The following is a 16,264-nucleotide window of genomic DNA, read 5'->3' on the forward strand; positions in this document are numbered from 1 at the left end:
TTTGAAACAAAAAGCATTGCTAGAATAAAAGCATGTGACTGCAAACAAAATGAGGAGGAAACATGTCCTGGGGGTAAACTCATCTGTCACATGAATCATCTCACAATAAACTGCACCGATATGGCAGGATGGTTTGTATATGGGTTAAATCAAAATAAGAACTTGGAATTAAAACCCTTCACTCCTCTGATGGTCTGATTCATTTCTGCTGAAAAAAGACCTGAGGTGCTGTTTAAGCTATAAAACCTGCAGTATCTTCCCCCCACTTTGTGGATTTAAATGCATCTGAAATCTCAGAAGAATGATTAATCATGGCAGATTCTCTGCATTTTGCCTCAGAAAGAGGATCTCTCTAAATCCTGGCTGTTGAGATCGAGGCATGGAGCACAGACTGCTGCCCAAAACTGACAAAGCCCCCAAACGCAGCAGCCCCAGCTCTGGTTTGGCCAAATCCTGCAGCAGCAGCAGCAGCCACCTTGCTTCGCCCAGAATGCAGCCCACAGAGACAGCGCAAACTCTGCCCCCCGTTAGCACCAGCTTCATCTGGCTTAACACTAGACTCACTAAACTATGGCAGAAGTTTTCCCCTGGTATAAAATAACAGAGCTTGAGCAGGGCATTTCTCAGAAATAAAACATTCCTGGGTACTTTATAATGAGCAAGAGCCGGCCAAACATACTTCCTCTTGAGCCTTTGAAGTATTGCTCACTTTTTTTCCCCCTCTTTTAAACTATTGCAGAATCCTTTTGGGTTGATGATGAATGTCACAGAAAAGCAATTCAACAGTGCCACTGCTGCTTTGAACAACCTTCAAAAGCACCTTGAGGAGGTCAGTGTGTTAATTTATCGGGAGCAAAATATTATTTGCAATATACATTGAATTTCACTCCACAGCTTATTTTCATCTTTCCTGAGTAAGGGCATAGGGAAGATATACACTAAAATCTTGAAACAGCACCTGTCCTTCTGTATTTAGCACGTGACTTTACAGTGCACTCAATACAATCTACTCTATTTTTGCATCTGACAGCAAGGGAAAATACTTAGAGAAAATGTGCTCATTTCTCAGTTAGGAAGCCAAGGAATTCCTCAACACACACACAAAAAGATGAAGGTGGCAATACAGCTTAAAAACATGTGCCTTTGAGAGTGAGGATCCAGCATAATTAAGGGGAAAGATGCAAGCTTTGGTATCTTAACACCGACCGTCAAAGGAGGCAGCACCGCACCTAGCTGTTCTTCCTAAGGCTGAGAGAAACTGAGAACTTGCATTTGTGCATGCGTGCATGGACGTGACTCCCCTGTCCAAAAGAAATCTCTGCCTGGCTAAGTTTCTGTAGCACATTACTTTGTCATGAGTAACCCCATTTGTGACTGCATTTACATCCAGATCTTATTTTCTTCATATCTATAATTGAAAGCCCTGCAGAGCTGTAGTAGATTAGCAAAACAAGGCCCCATCCTCAGCAAAACACAAGGGCTGCAATTTCATCCCTGAGAGTTGGCTGCTCCACTTGAATTGTGCTTTTGTGCTTTATGGCACCAACAGAAACATCCCCCTGAATTGCTGCCTTGTATTCGGTTTCAGACAGCACTCAGTATTATCCAGCTTTTAGCAAAACGGCATCTGTGAGCGTATCCCCAGTGCACTGGGAGGAAAAGCCTGGATGGGGCTGGAGGAGAGAGAAATGTTTTCTTTTTATTTTTGCAGGACTGGAGTCAACGTTATTTAGACCTCAAACTTGCACATCAGCAGCCGCATCACTCGTCAGAAGCCACAACAAGATCAGGTACATCTCAGGTCAACAGTGTCTGCCACAAGGTGCTGCAGGCTGATGCCAGCTGATTATTTTGGATGAAGCAGACTGGAAACAGGAGTGATACCGTAAGTTTATGCTTCAGAAGGATGGTTGTGATTCATCCCTCTGGCCTGGAAGTTCACCCTGAGCTGTGATTACTCAGGAGCAAGTCTCAGTGAGGATTTCTCACAAGAGAAAAGGCTCCTTCACTCTTTGGAGACGTGGCACCATCCCAGAAAACAGCAAGACCTGAAAACCACATCTGGAGCCTGCAAGGTTTACAATCTCTTGGAAAAGAGGATTATTGCATATTCTGCTACAAATAAATATTATCCTTATCTTTCACCAGCCTTCAACTCCAAAGTCAAGCGTATTAGCTGTGATGATTTTTGCATCTGACAGCAAAGGCCTAATTCAGCACTCTGAGATTTGTAAAACCCAGTTAATTTCACTATGTGAAATTAGTGAGAAAACTAATCCCCTGTACCACAGCGGTCCATTGCCAGAAAGGTGATAATACATGGACATGATGAACACAGAGAGCTCCACTTTAATAATAGCAGTTGTTCACTTGTATGATCTATACTGAATTTTATATTTATTTTACAAGCATATCAACTCTACAGAAAACATTACTGGCCCCAAGTAAGCAGAACAAAGCACTCCCCAGACACTGACCACAGGGACATCTCATCTGCCAGCAGCAAAACCAAAGCAGGGCTGTCTGTACACACACATCCCATGCTGGGACCCCTAAAACCTGCAGTGCACTGCTCTGCAGGGGGCTCCAGCTTGGGGAGCAGGGAGCGAGCAAGAAGAGAGCAGGACATTGGCAAAGGGCTATGTAAACTGTAGGGACAGGGACAGAGACAGGCACAGTGACAGCGATAGGAATAGCTTACTGCAGCAGTGCTCAAATTCCAGCTGAACTATCTAATAATAATATATAAAAAGGGATATATAACCACATCTAATAAAAAATTCCTGCAAATGAGGAAGTTCCAGCCTCTGGGGAGATGCTAGCAATGTAGTTTGGCTCCACATCATTATATTTATTATTATTATTATTCATTTTATTTAATTAACGTGTGTGTTGTTTTTTTTTTTTTTTTTTTCATTTAACTTTAAAATTATTTACTGATCGATTATGCGATTTTTCTATTGCATTTCGTTTTCCTGCCATGTGCAGCCGGGTGGGCAGCAGAGGGGCCGGCCCCTTCCTTCCCCGCGCCCTCCCGCGGCGGCGACGCCAGGTGGCAGCGCAGCCCCGGCCACGGCCGCGCACGGCAGGGGGGAAAAGAAAAAAAGAAAAAAAAAAAAAGAAAAAAAAGAGAGAGAGAGAGAAAAGAAGAAAAAAAGCCATAAACCGGCAATTCAATAAAAGAAGGTTGCAAGATTGCAATCGTTTGAAAGAAGTAACAGAGAGAAGCAGCAAAGGTTCCACTAGGAAATACATATGGGGACTGTTTCGACACCAAAAGCTTTATTTCTAATTTATTTCCAGCCCCAGAAATGCCCAGAAATAGAGGGTGGAAGGAGAGGGGCCCCAGGGCTCCCCACGGCCATCCTGCCCCAGGGTGAAACCGAGACGTATTCCCTTCTCCTAACTGTACCTAGAATCCTGTCCTGCACCTGCACACTAAAATTAGAAAATGAGCAATTTAAGCATTCCCTGGCTAACTTATATCCCTCTATTTTTGCCTCAACATTATTCTTCAACTAAAACACCTCCCCGAGCCCTTTTGTGCTGCGCCACTGCAGAGCCGCAGCTCCTCCTCGCCTTTGTGCCGCGGTTAGGCTGGGCCAGCTTTGTTCCATCCCAGGAGCTAGCCTCTCCTTTCCTGAGATTGATACTTCCTCATAAACAACTTCGGCGTCAACAAATTCGCTTCTGCTGTTTCAAAAAACACTCAGTTGTGAGTTCCCAGCCATGGCAGCTCCGGAGATCTGAGGAGAGGCCAGGAGCAGAGGGCCGGGCACAGGCCTCGCAACCAGGCTCCATGGTCACTGCCTTTGGGATGTGGCCAGTTGGAAAATGCCTATATGCCACACAGGTAACAGAGAAATGGTGCTGAGGAGCCCCAGATCGCTACTTTTGGGGTTGGTTTTTCCCAGGCAGTCTGTGTGGGCAGGACATCAATGGGAGGAGGGTAGGCAAAGGGACAGAGGGGTCATGGCAGCCCCTGGAGCAAGGGTTTTGTCAACACGTGGAGCAAAGAGCAAATGGCACGCAGGTGACATATATGGCTGCGCGAAGCAACGCAACCTTGACCCAGATGGAGGTCAGGCCTCTTCAGCTTTAATAGTGACTATATTGCGGCCCATCTCATCTTTATAGAAAAGCTTTCTTGAGACCTCAGTAACCTCACCTGCCATAAATACCTCAGATACCGTAACTCCCCAGCAACTGCCCCTGGACCACGTGGCCCAGTCCACCGCTGGTCGCTGAGGATTTCAGGGCTCATTTCCTGACAGCTCCTTCCTCATGTAATTCCAGCAAAGCCAAAGATTATATCTCGTGCATCGCTGCTAATATCCTTCTTGCAGAGCTGGATGCTTGCCAAGCACTTGCTTGGCTACTGATCTTGTCTGAAGTTTGTTAAGCAAAGAGCCAAGTGCAAGCTGTGGCAATCTGACCACAAAACCCAAGCAGCACAAAAGATGCACTCATTATTCAACACCTCATTGCACAACCTAACAAAAACGCAGCACCCTTTTCCCCTTTTCCCACCCGTGTAACCTCTCCATGTTTTTTTTTTTGTTTGTTTGTTTTTTTTTTTTTTTAATAAAAATAAATATTTCACAACATTGGTGCTGGGAAGGTAGAGGTGAACTTCCAGTTAGCAGGGACTTTTCTGGGAGGCCACTGTTTCTCCAGATTTCTTATAGAGACCACAGTGAAGCCAAGTATGAGGAAGAAAACACAAATAAAGGCAGCAAGGAGAGGGAGAGGGCAGCAATGCTCCAGTATTTGTTGTCCTATCTGTGTTCAGATAAACTGAATAGGGCTGAATTGGACCCCAGACTCTACTTGGCACTGGACCAGTTTTAGACTACGCCTGTGAGAATGACTACGGAGAAGGAAAGTACTTATGTTTTATTTTTTTTTTTTTTTGGGGGGGGGTTCCATTTAACCAGAAATGCACACAAATTAAATAAGCAGTACACCAGTTCACTTTGCGTGACTGGTATCTCTAACTTGATAATGATCTCTCTAGCGCACCACGTGACATGCCTGCTTGTAGCCCTGCGTTGTGTAGGGACTGGACAAAATGTTCTTGCAGATCCAAGCAATCTTGTTCAAGCAATCCCAGCTTGAAAATGGATTGCACTGCAAACCACACAGATATGGGAAGCTTAAAAGACACATGTATAAAAAAAAGATATGTGTTCACATACATATCTTCACTGGAAACTGAAGATGGACCTACAACGTTGTCTTCATTTAATCAGAATCATGGTGATTCATGTAACTTTGTCTAGCATATTGTTTAAATTGATAGTTGACAGTCAGAGAGTTAAAAGCTTAGGAAATGACATTGCTTACATAAAAAACTACCCTCCTGAAGCCCGTGAGCCTGAACAATGAATGATACTTGACCTGACGAGCAGGGTAGCCTCCAGTTGCACTCACACACTGTTCATGCTTACAGCTCTGTTATTCCCCATACAGAGATTTCTCCAATGCTCCCAACAATCAGAAGAAAAAGGGTGTCTCCTCCCAGCAGCTCTGGGTTTTTGGCAGAGCTAGCCCAAACCCTCCAACTCCTCTCCATCTAGGCACATGCAGCACCGCAGTCTTGGCACCCACACCGTCCTCACCATGCACCCAGTTCTCAAGGGCTGCTGCATGGCACAGGGCATCTGCCTCCTCCAGCATCAACCTTGACTAGGTGGCTGCTAACAACACTGGGGAAAAAACAGAGCAGTGCAGGGGTGTTGTTAGCACATTGGACAATAACGTAACACAATGAGTGAGTTAATTTCCAGGAACAGTGCATCATGCGAGGTACCGCATAGAAAGATCATGTTTTAATAAAGGTGGCACAGCAAGCTGATATGTTGTAGGCACATGCAAAAACAAAGATGTTGCACAGAATGGCGCAGGTCTAAAAGTCAATAAATAGCTCAAGAATGGCAGTCAGGAACACCCTTGGCAATATTTAGATCACAGCTAAAAGCAAAAGTGAGTGATGTGGCTGAGAGAGGGGGATCCATGAGGACCTCTTGCACAGAACATAAAAGCACCCAAGATCAACTGGTGTATGGTGGAAATAGTCCCTTCTGACCTGGAGTGGAATGTGAAAAATTCTTCATGCTGAAGTTTGTTATTGCATCCTGAGATAGCTTGGCCAGAGAAGGGTCACAACGTGTGCTTTTTTGGGAAGACAGGTATCTGAAGAAGGGCTGGAAGGACATCGCAGAAGCATGAGGCAGACAGAGTAGAAGGCGCTCACTGCCATGGTGGGACAGCCGTAAACCTGAAATCCCGTTAGCCTTCACAGACATGCTCCTCACACCATAAGATGGGAGAGGGAAAGAAGAAAGGGAAGAAAGGAGAAGGAAAAGGTCACATGCTTGCTCTTCCCCCTGTTATCTCTGTTCTGTTACAGCAACAGCAGCATTGCACTTATACCAAGGTGTGCCCACAGCTGGACATATGTTGGCTTATATTACACAACTGAAAGTGTCAAAATTACCCACCAGCTTAGCCCTTTCCTCCCACACCCAGTAGAACAGGACTGCCCAGAAACTGTCCTTGTGAAAAGACCCAGTGAAGAAGTTTGGGTAAATGCCCAAAGGGACAGGTTTCTCTCAGAAGATACAGCAGTAACTTTGTCTTTCCTTTCACCCCTGATGGGACATGCCTGCTAGGGAGCCTCATCTGCCCCCCAACACCATTTCTCTGTCCAAGCTATGAAGTCCCTTCAAAATACTTTCCAGGACAGCAGGTTGTATAGGCTGTGTTCACCCAACTAAGTTTCCTGATGGGCAAAGATGGAGAGGGTGAACTATAGCCAGGATCCAGGTGGATCATGCTTTCTCCTCGATTAACACTCCTGGGTCCATCTCCTACATGAGCCCCCTGGTCTCCAGGCTGATAAAGGTGCAGTATTTCTACAAAGGGACCGCTGGCCAAGACCAGTGCTGTGCAGTTAGAGTGTTTCCCTGCAGCTGGTTTCCAGCAGCTACAGCTGATGTTACCAACACGGGAACAGCCCTGGGTTGTCTGCTCTTCCTCTTTTGCTCATTTAAAAAAAAAAAAAAAAAGGGGGAAAAAGGGGGGGGGGGGAGGGGCAAGAAGCCATGGGGAAGGTTGATCAACATTTTGAGAAAAACAAGTGCTCACTTGACCTACTCACTCACAAGACATTGACGTCTGGCCACCCTGACCTGTCTGGGCACTATGATGAAAGGAAAGCAGCACCAGTCATAGCTAAGCAGTTGCTCCTTGCCCTGAAGTTGCCCAGAGGTCACCAGTGGGCAGGCTGGCAGCTCTGCCAGAATATGCCCACAAGAGGAGACAGCATTGCCCTGGCTCCTTTGCTGTGATCTGAGAAGATACTCACTGGAAGCCAGCAACTGTTGGTGGGACCTGCCTGTGGCCCTTCCCCACCCAAAGTAACCTGGCAGACAGCAGAGGAAGAAGAGACTTGGCCTCTCCCATGGACCTGCTCCGAGACCATCCCAGAGCTACCCATCAGCACCTGCTATCACCTATAGCAAGAAACATAACTCTTCTAGCATCAGTCCCCGTCCATCACAGATGAACTGCTCCATATCAACCACAATAAAATGCAGAATAGCTGCCTCCATCCCACCACCCAAGGAAGAAAAAGATGGATCCCAACCCCAACTTTCCCTTCTTTAGTACCTTTTCCTTTGCAAGTGAAATATCAAAAGACTCTGCAAAACCAATCTTTGATCTCCTTTTACTTTTTTTTTTCTTTTTTTGGTAATAAAATTTATTTATATTATATAATTGAATATTTATTTAATGTCACCTCTCAGCCTGTTGAGTATTACTGTCATTTTGATCATGTTACTAATAGTTAAGCATCCTTCCCAGAACTTGGAAAGCCTGGCAGACCCCCATCTTTAGCATGTTCCCCCTTGTCTCCCCAGCTGTTGCAAGTGAATGGTTACAACAAGCCTCAGCTGAAGGTCCTGGAGAACCTCCTTTTTTCAGACCAGCTGGACATGGTGCTTTGCCTCTCCTGTGAAACTCCTGTCTGGCCTGGCTCTCTGTCTCCAGGTACATAAACTGTTTAACAGAGAGTCTGCAAATTTTCTCAGGACCCTGAAAGCCAAGAATCTGAGGATTGGGTAATTACGAATGAAGCTGGTGGCAAAGAAGTTGGTCACAGGACTGGGAATAACCTGCCCTAAAGAAAGCTGCAGAAATACAGGGAGCAGGTATCCATATGCCTAAGGAAGCTAGATATAAGGCAGGAAAGGGCAACATTTCTGACTCCTGAAACCTGTTAATTCTATTGCTGGAATTGTTCCTAGAACTTCTCCAGGTAAAGGCAAGCCTCACCTCTTTAAAAGATCCTCTCACTGATCATTGAGGACAACTTGTTTATGACTTAAAGAAAGAGTTGTCATATAATATTACTTCAGCCTTCTTAAGTAAAAGCTTTTTTTATTCATGAACTTAAAAACATCTTACAGCAATCCCATGAGTGATCCCATGGAAAGGCTAAAATGTTTCCTGTTGGTGGCTTGAGGTGCTTGTCCCTTAATACCCACTAACTACATTCTTTTCTTATAGAAATCAAAGAAAAAAAATAAGGAAGCTGATGAGTCTTTCAGGAACCTAAGTGCCATGCACAGGTGTGGATTCATTTGCCTTTTTGGCAAAAGCAGCATCATATGGTCCTTCATTACATGCCATACCTTACACATTGCATTCTTCACTGCTCCATCTGTTATACTAATACAAATTTTGTAAGACTGTTTTGAAAAAGGAAACAAACAGGGAAATAACCTAGGTTTTGTTTCTGCAGGGTTATTTTTAACCTGAATCTTTTCACCAGTTTTGCTGATGGTGCAGCTCCACCAAAAAAAAAAAAAAAAAAAAGAAGAAGAAAAAAAAGAAAAAAAAAGAGGCAGCATGCTGTAGTTCATGGCTGGTAGCAAGGATTCCTTAAAAAAAGAACATAAAAAGCTCTTGCACCTGAGTGATGTGCTCCAGGAAACAAAAAGTTGCTGTCTTTGCTGTTGCCTGTGATCAATCACATTACAAATTCTGTATGATTTTGTCTTTTTTTAAAAAATCAATATATTAGATTTCTTTTTTTTTTCCAGTAAAGTAATGCAGAATTTTAATGCACGTCTTCTCCGATAATAGACAGACTTGTTATCTTCAGTGTCACCAAAAGACCCAACATCATGCCTTCTTCTGTATCATCAGATAGAAGCTACAGAGCTAAAAGCAGCAGAAAGTAAGGGCAAAATAAACTTTTCTTCCACAGGCTAGGCTCATAGCATTGAAAGGCGTTACCTGCAGTGAAGCCAAAAAAACAAACTTACAGTCTTAGATCTGAGCTTGAAAACCTTCCCCAGGGCAACAGCCCCCCTTGACTGGAAAGCCAACGAAGCCCAGAAAAGATGCAAGCAGTATGTAGGATCTGCATAAGCTTTCTGTACATGCAGAGTCATGATGGAGCTGCTGGGACAGCTTCTTGGCATAGTTACTGCGCCACCAGGAGTGTTATCTAGGAAAACAGTGCCAGTAGGACGGCGAAATGCCAAGAGGCCTTGGTAAAGTGGTAGATCAATGCTTAATATACACAAAAATTATACACACAAAAAATCTAGTTAGAAAAATTGTTGCAGTATAAAGGGAAGATACAGAAGCATGTAGAAAGACAGGCATAAAGGCAACATTGAGACTAGAAAAACAAGGCACCTCAGAGAAGAACCTCATAAATATAGGCAAATGCTTTAATTCCTTGTAGAGCTGCATGTTTTCTATGCATTTGTTTTCTTTATAAAGAGTTTTCTTGGTGGGCATCTGCTGGAGTTCGAAATCTTCTTGCTCTAAATCTCACAGGAGTCAAAGAAGAGAATTTATTCAAAGCCTGTATCTGAGATTATCACATATCTGATATTTAGCTTCAAGAAGTAAACAAGTTGTTTGTGTTTTGAATGAGGAAAACATTTTCTTCCTATGAAGCTCTCATAGGAATTCAGTAAATCTTTGCACAATGAATTTTGAAAATGTCCATAGAAGTTTTAGTGGTCCTATGAGAAGTACAGATAACAGAGGGAAAAAGAGGAGGGGGGGGAACCTCTATAAAAGCATCTGAGCATGTAAAGTGGAGATCTATCACCTCTTTCCTCACTTTATGATGGCTTAATATTTAGCCCAAACTTGCCAAACCAAGTCTGATGAATGATCTTTAAAGCCTGATGCACCACCACTGCAGATCCAGCCTGTAACTGAGAGTTCGAAGACCAAAGCTGGTGAGTTGTCTTCTAAGTAAGCGTTATCTGAGCCACCAGGGAAAAGGACAAAGCTTTGCAGGAACAAAGGGGAAAGTTGCTTCCCAATTTTACCTAGCTATTGCTTTTCTTATGTCTTGTAAAGAGATGGACACCTGCCACCTTTTAACCTAAGCAAGAACCTAAGTGTTATTACCCAACATGTTGCCTACAACATTGATGGCTCTTGCTAAGGCTGTGTTAAAAGGCAACATGGCAGTAGCTCAAATTAATTGCATATTATGCAATGCAGCATTTTAATTCTTGAATCATTTTTAAATGTGTGGCTCTTAAATTTTACTGGGTTCTTTGTCATTGGGAAAGGTACACGGGTGAATTCAATTTTGCCTTCCCGTACCATTATTTTAATACCTCACAGTTACAGTTTTGTTGAGGCAGTGGTTACTGCAGCTTCGTGCTGGTGCAATACAGATCAGGTACTAAGCTTTTTTTCTACCTTTTATTTTTCCTCAGGCTGAATGATTTCCATTCCTCTCTTTATTTGTTCATTCCCTGAACTGTCTTTTGTCCATTTTATCTGTTTAAAGTGGCCCAAAACCAAGGGCTCAGAGAAACTTATCATCAGTTTACTTGTGTTTGTTTACCCCTGAGCACAGGGCTGATACATACATTAAGATGTATGAGTGCTGAAGCTTGTTTCCCTTGCTGCTTGCGGCTTATTTTGAACTAGCCCATGGTTCAAAGTTTTCTTTCTCATATTTCACCTTTGTGCCCAAATTACTAAGCTAGATCAGCAGTTCCTATATGACCTTTGCCATTTCTAGTTTTGAACAATTGATGCAATTGTGCATTTTCTTGTAACACCAGTACAGATAAAGACATAAAACACTGCTTATATCTCTCCCAGGTTAATGATTACACTACACAGCCCAATCAGAGCAACACAACGCAAGAAAAAGTGAGATAAGGAATCCTCCCTGATTTCTAAAGAACCGACAGTTCATACCCACACACCCGCTTTCCTAATCTCAGCTTCACCCCTCCGCTTTCCACAGTGAAATATTTCTCAAAAAGGAGGAAAATAGCTGTATCTATTTAGCTACATTATCTCACAGTCTGCCCAAGTAATTTCCCAGTTTTATGAGAGATGGTAAGATTATTGTTATTATTATCATTTGGAACAGAGAATAGAAGCATAGATATTAAGATTTTGAGCATTAGCTTGTCCTAGATTATTCTTAAACATGAAGGAACGTAGTATTTATTTCCATGAAACCTGGACAATGAATTATCTAAACTTTTGATAAAATCTGGTTTTGTCACACAGTATGCAATTACCTGTCACAAGCAAAATGAGACAAAATGTTTTCCCTGCCTCGGAGAAGAAGCACACTAGAGTAACTCCCTCTCCCTCCCTGTGTCATCGCTGTGGGTAAGGAGAGCTTACCCGAGGCCAAGGAGCGCAGCCCTTCGACAGCTGCCAGGAAAGCAGCAGGATGCGGAGTAGCTCAGAGCTTCCCAGCTCCAGCCCGACATCGCCTCCCTCATCTGAGGGCTGCAGTCCAGCTCCTCCGGTGAGGAACATCAGTCCTCTGCGAGGCGGGGATGCAAGGTCAGGCCCGGCAGAGCTGTGTCAGACACGGCCTGAATGGAATGACTTTGCCACTTGGGCTCTCCACATCGACTTGTCCTCAGGACTTCCACAAGTCAGTTCTGTCAGTGCTGAAATTGCCCTTTCCGAACCAGGCCACACTTTCTGGCCACCACCATTTTAACCCCAACGAGCCTACTTCCCCCACCAGCCCACCCCCTCCTCACCGGAATCGAGGCTATGAACCTGCACAGCAAAATACCAACAGCCTTTGGGAAAAAAGGAACCTCAAAAAAAAAAAAAAGAACTGAGTTTGATCATCATGAAAATATGTATTAATATCTTCAACTGACAGAAGCCCTTGAACTTCCAGGCAAGTTTAAAAATGAGTAACAACAAATCATTTGGATTTGTTAACTAGAGGCCTTCTCCTTTCATCCAGCTCTGTCTCTGCTTGCTAGAGGATGGATTTATGGCTTGGAGTTGTACTGAACTGAGCACTCTGAAAGAGACAACCATATCAACCAGGGATTTTCAGTGCAGAATCACATAACACAGCAAAATACACAACTAACGTATGTGTGGTGTTCCTCTAGCTATGAAGACAGGAGCAAAGGAAAGCACTCCTGTGTCAGAGGATCTTTTCTCCCCATTGGCATCAAGTTGGAGAGTCGAATCTGGTTAGAATAAAAATGTCTGTATGGCGATTTTTTTCAAGACCATCTTAATTTATACTGAATTTTTGTTACATATTCCCTCCCATGCATGAAAGAAAAAGGAAGAAGAAAGGTGGCAGGAATTCTGCATCTCCAGAAAACTGGCAGTACTGCGACTACTGTGTAGTTGGGACATTCCCTTTGGAATGGTTTGCTTCTCTAGTAGGTACCTTGACATTTAAAGTTGTTCAAGTAACATTCTAGTAAAACTATAAGGAGCGACATAATCAAGCCAGATGCTCTACAGTTCAAAGTAAGTTCACACACACACACACATACACACACAAAAACAAAACAAAACAAACAAAAAACCACTCCTATAAAACAACATCCAAAATTATTTCTTTTTCCCTATCAAGCAGTGTTATCCAGGAAAGGTCTCCAAATCTACCCTTGAGCCATGCCCCATAGAAGGCAGAGCTTTGAAAGAACTTTTTTTTTTTTTTTTTTTTAAGCTGTTTCTGGCATATGGTGAGATGGGGTAGTACTGGAAACAAGGTCTGCCCTGTGGACTGAATGTTGGCTGTATCTCCTGTGAAAATAAGAGACCCAAGGCAAGAGCAAAAGGCTAGGAACCAAATTTGAGGTACATCGCAAAAAATGAAAGTGGAAGTTAATTCACAGACCTAATAGATGGCAGGACAGAATCAGAGAAATCTTACAGGGAGATGAAGACACTACATGAATGCTCATTATAATGAGTTAACAATGACATCAAACTGTTACAGAAAAGATGGCTCTCAGCACCTGGGCATGAGTTTGAAAATCATCAAGTTTAAAGATACCAGTGAGAGTGCACAGGACAACTGACTGCCAGAAATGTGCAAGCTCATTTGCAAACAGTAACAATGCTAACCCTAACTCTTACCTGCTTCCAGTTCTTGCGCCTGAACATACGATTATGTCATTAGCAACATATAATCATACTGACATTTAATATAAAAGAAGTATTTTTAAGAGAGCACTTTTAAACTCAATGAAAGTTGCTGTTTGTGGTTCAAACAGCAATTTGACAAACTTTATCCTTCAATCCAAATCTCCCAAAATCATGCTGAAATGTACAGCGCTGTTCTTCTAACGAGCAATTCCTGAATTGCCTCACAATGGTATTGCAAGAAAGCTCAAAATACAGGTTTTGGTATTCCTCATCTCTCAGTTTTTTTAGGTTTTATTTGATACCTAGATAATATAAGCCAAAGGCATCCTATTTGCCATAAGGAGCACATGAAGAGTAACTTCCAGCAAATACATTCCTAGTTTTCCTTAACCGCTGTTCCAGCTTCCAGCCCTCAATGAATGTGAAATACCATCTTTTCTGACAATTTTTGTTTCATTACACAGGAACTAAAATCATCCAGACAAAGATGTGTGCCAGAAGCCTATTTTGGTTACTTTACAATGATGTAAGTCAAATTTAGCAGCTTTGTTTAAAACAGGCAAAAAACCTAGAGGAATCAGTTTCATATAACTGATTTGTATAGTTTTCATTAGGATTAACTAACCCTCATCTCTGGTATTTGCCAAAGTGATCATGGACAGAAGGCTATCTCAGAAGATTGTTTTTTGTTTATATAAAGACTGTTTTCTCTGTTTAGTGCATAACAAACAGCATTGATCAAAGAGGCTAGTAAACCATTACATTTAGTGTCATGATTTGCTATGCAGCCTGGAGCTGCATATATATTTTTACCGTACCTAAACACTAATTTATATTCTGGCTGAGAGCTGATACCAATCTCTCCTGGATTTTTTTAGTCTTGAAAAACAAAAACATTTGCTTGCTATGGCAAAGAGTGATTTATTTTTTCTTTTCCATTTGCCCACAATACAGATTTGGAATATGTACCAAAAAATACAGGTAGGTTTGTGGCTGTTTTTTGATTGGGGCGGTAGATATGTGTAGCACGTACAGCTTTCATCAGGTGACTACATGCTGCCATTGACAATATTGAACTCCACACAGGAATGTGCTGGAATACATCTTCTGCATTTCGTGAGTAAAATAATTATCCCAATGAAGGGAAGGAGTTAGGGTCTTCCCGATTATAGCCAAGTCGCTCCTACCGCTGCTACCGGAGTAAATAATGTATTATTTGAGTATTTTACAGCTCTGTAATGAATAACTCACAGAAAACAAACATGGCATTTCTCTGAGAAAGATCTCTCCTACCCTCTTCTTCCCCTCAGACAATCTTCATCTCCATCCTTCCATCCTATTTGTGAACTATAAAAAATTGAGCAGGGGTTTTCAAGAAGCAAGTGCAATAGGGCAGTAGCTCTCACCTTCATTCTGTGACACACATATACCTTGATTACACAGAGCAGTGATTAAAGAGCAGTGATGTGACTTCAGAGACTTTTGTCCCATATTTCCATAACTGAATCTCCTGAAAGGTGCTGCCTTCTTTCTTGGAAATTAGAGAATATTTCCACTCCAGGGAATCCCAAAATATTTGGGAGCACTACTGTCCATTTTTCATATATATATATATATACACACACACACACACACACACGTATTGGTTGCAAGTATGCAGACCTTGTATCCCAATGCACAGGGTATTTCTTGTACAGAACTGGATTTGCTGTGTCCATCTTTGACCCCTCCCCTTTTCCCCTCCTTTCCTCCCCAAAAAACGCATGTTAAACAAGTAACATCTCACTGCAGGAAAAATTACAGTAGCATTATGTTGAAAATTGCCCTGTGAATGAAAGAACAATCAATCATACCTCTTGTATTTACCGGCCACTAGCCATCTCTAGCACTGTGCAGCAAGAAGATGAAAGTTATTTGACAAGCCACCAAAAACACCTGAAATTTACTGAACATGTTCATGTCTTCCAAAAGCCAGAGAAAATTAAGCACAGCTCACCTTTGTAACAGAATCAAATGCCTGTCTTCTGTTGCTTACCAATACAGCTGGGCACACGTGAGTGGGTTTATTTATATATGAAATTTAATACAGGTAACCCACACAAATTAACAGGAATAATTTAGCACCCTGGAAATAACAGGGTTATACTTTTGCTTAAATGTATGTATGCACATAGTAGAATTTTAATTCTGTCTGCTACAGGTGTACAGATCAGGCTGACTAGAGCAAATACTGTGCCCTCACCGAGCCATAGAATAAAACCAGAAAGCAATCAGCTGCATGAAAAGTAGTATCTTTCAATAAGACCAAAAAGATTAACACAGAATAGTATTAAAAACTTGGTCTTGCAAGTGCTCTGGGGAGTAAGAAATAAATATTGGCACATTTATTGATTTTCCTTAAACTCTGAACACATAACCATCTCTAGAACCTATTTCTGTAGGTGATAATTAAACTGTCCTGCTTTTATGGCTGCTTTATTCTTTAACAGTTGAGCTATACAAAAGAAATAAGAAGAATATCAAAGCCTATGGTGAGTGCCCAAGTCTCAAGCAACTCTGAAAACCTTTACGGCAGCGCCCCACATCTGCTACACCAGTTGTTGTGGCTACTTCTTGGCTGCTGATTTTGCTCATAGAGTATTTTTTTTTTTTATTATTGCTTGTTCCAATTACCTTACTCCACAGATACAAAGCTCCTATTTGGGAGAGCAGTTAAACCCACTGACAAAGCTGCATGAGGGCTATACATTACACAGCTCCGCTGTGCTGCACAGGGGCTTTGGCAAACCTGCCCCAGGAACAGCTCAGAAGCAACTTATTTTGCACCAGT

At 42.5% G+C, this 16,264-nt stretch overlaps 1 long non-coding RNA gene across 1 annotated transcript; it reads right to left on the minus strand.

Annotated features, from left to right (window-relative positions):
- Nucleotides 1–4,997: 4,997 nt before the first annotated feature.
- On the minus strand, nucleotides 4,998–7,756 carry LOC118166581. Its single transcript, XR_004750590.1, has 3 exons — nucleotides 7,537–7,756; nucleotides 5,622–5,708; nucleotides 4,998–5,130 (listed from the first exon to the last, which is right to left on the minus strand). It is a non-coding gene; the product is annotated as an uncharacterized LOC118166581 (long non-coding RNA).
- Between the last annotated feature and the right edge of the window lie 8,508 nt (nucleotides 7,757–16,264).

The sequence above is a fragment of the Oxyura jamaicensis genome, chromosome 4 (genome assembly GCF_011077185.1).
Source record: "Oxyura jamaicensis isolate SHBP4307 breed ruddy duck chromosome 4, BPBGC_Ojam_1.0, whole genome shotgun sequence".
In the NCBI taxonomy this organism is placed as follows: domain Eukaryota; kingdom Metazoa; phylum Chordata; class Aves; order Anseriformes; family Anatidae; genus Oxyura; species Oxyura jamaicensis.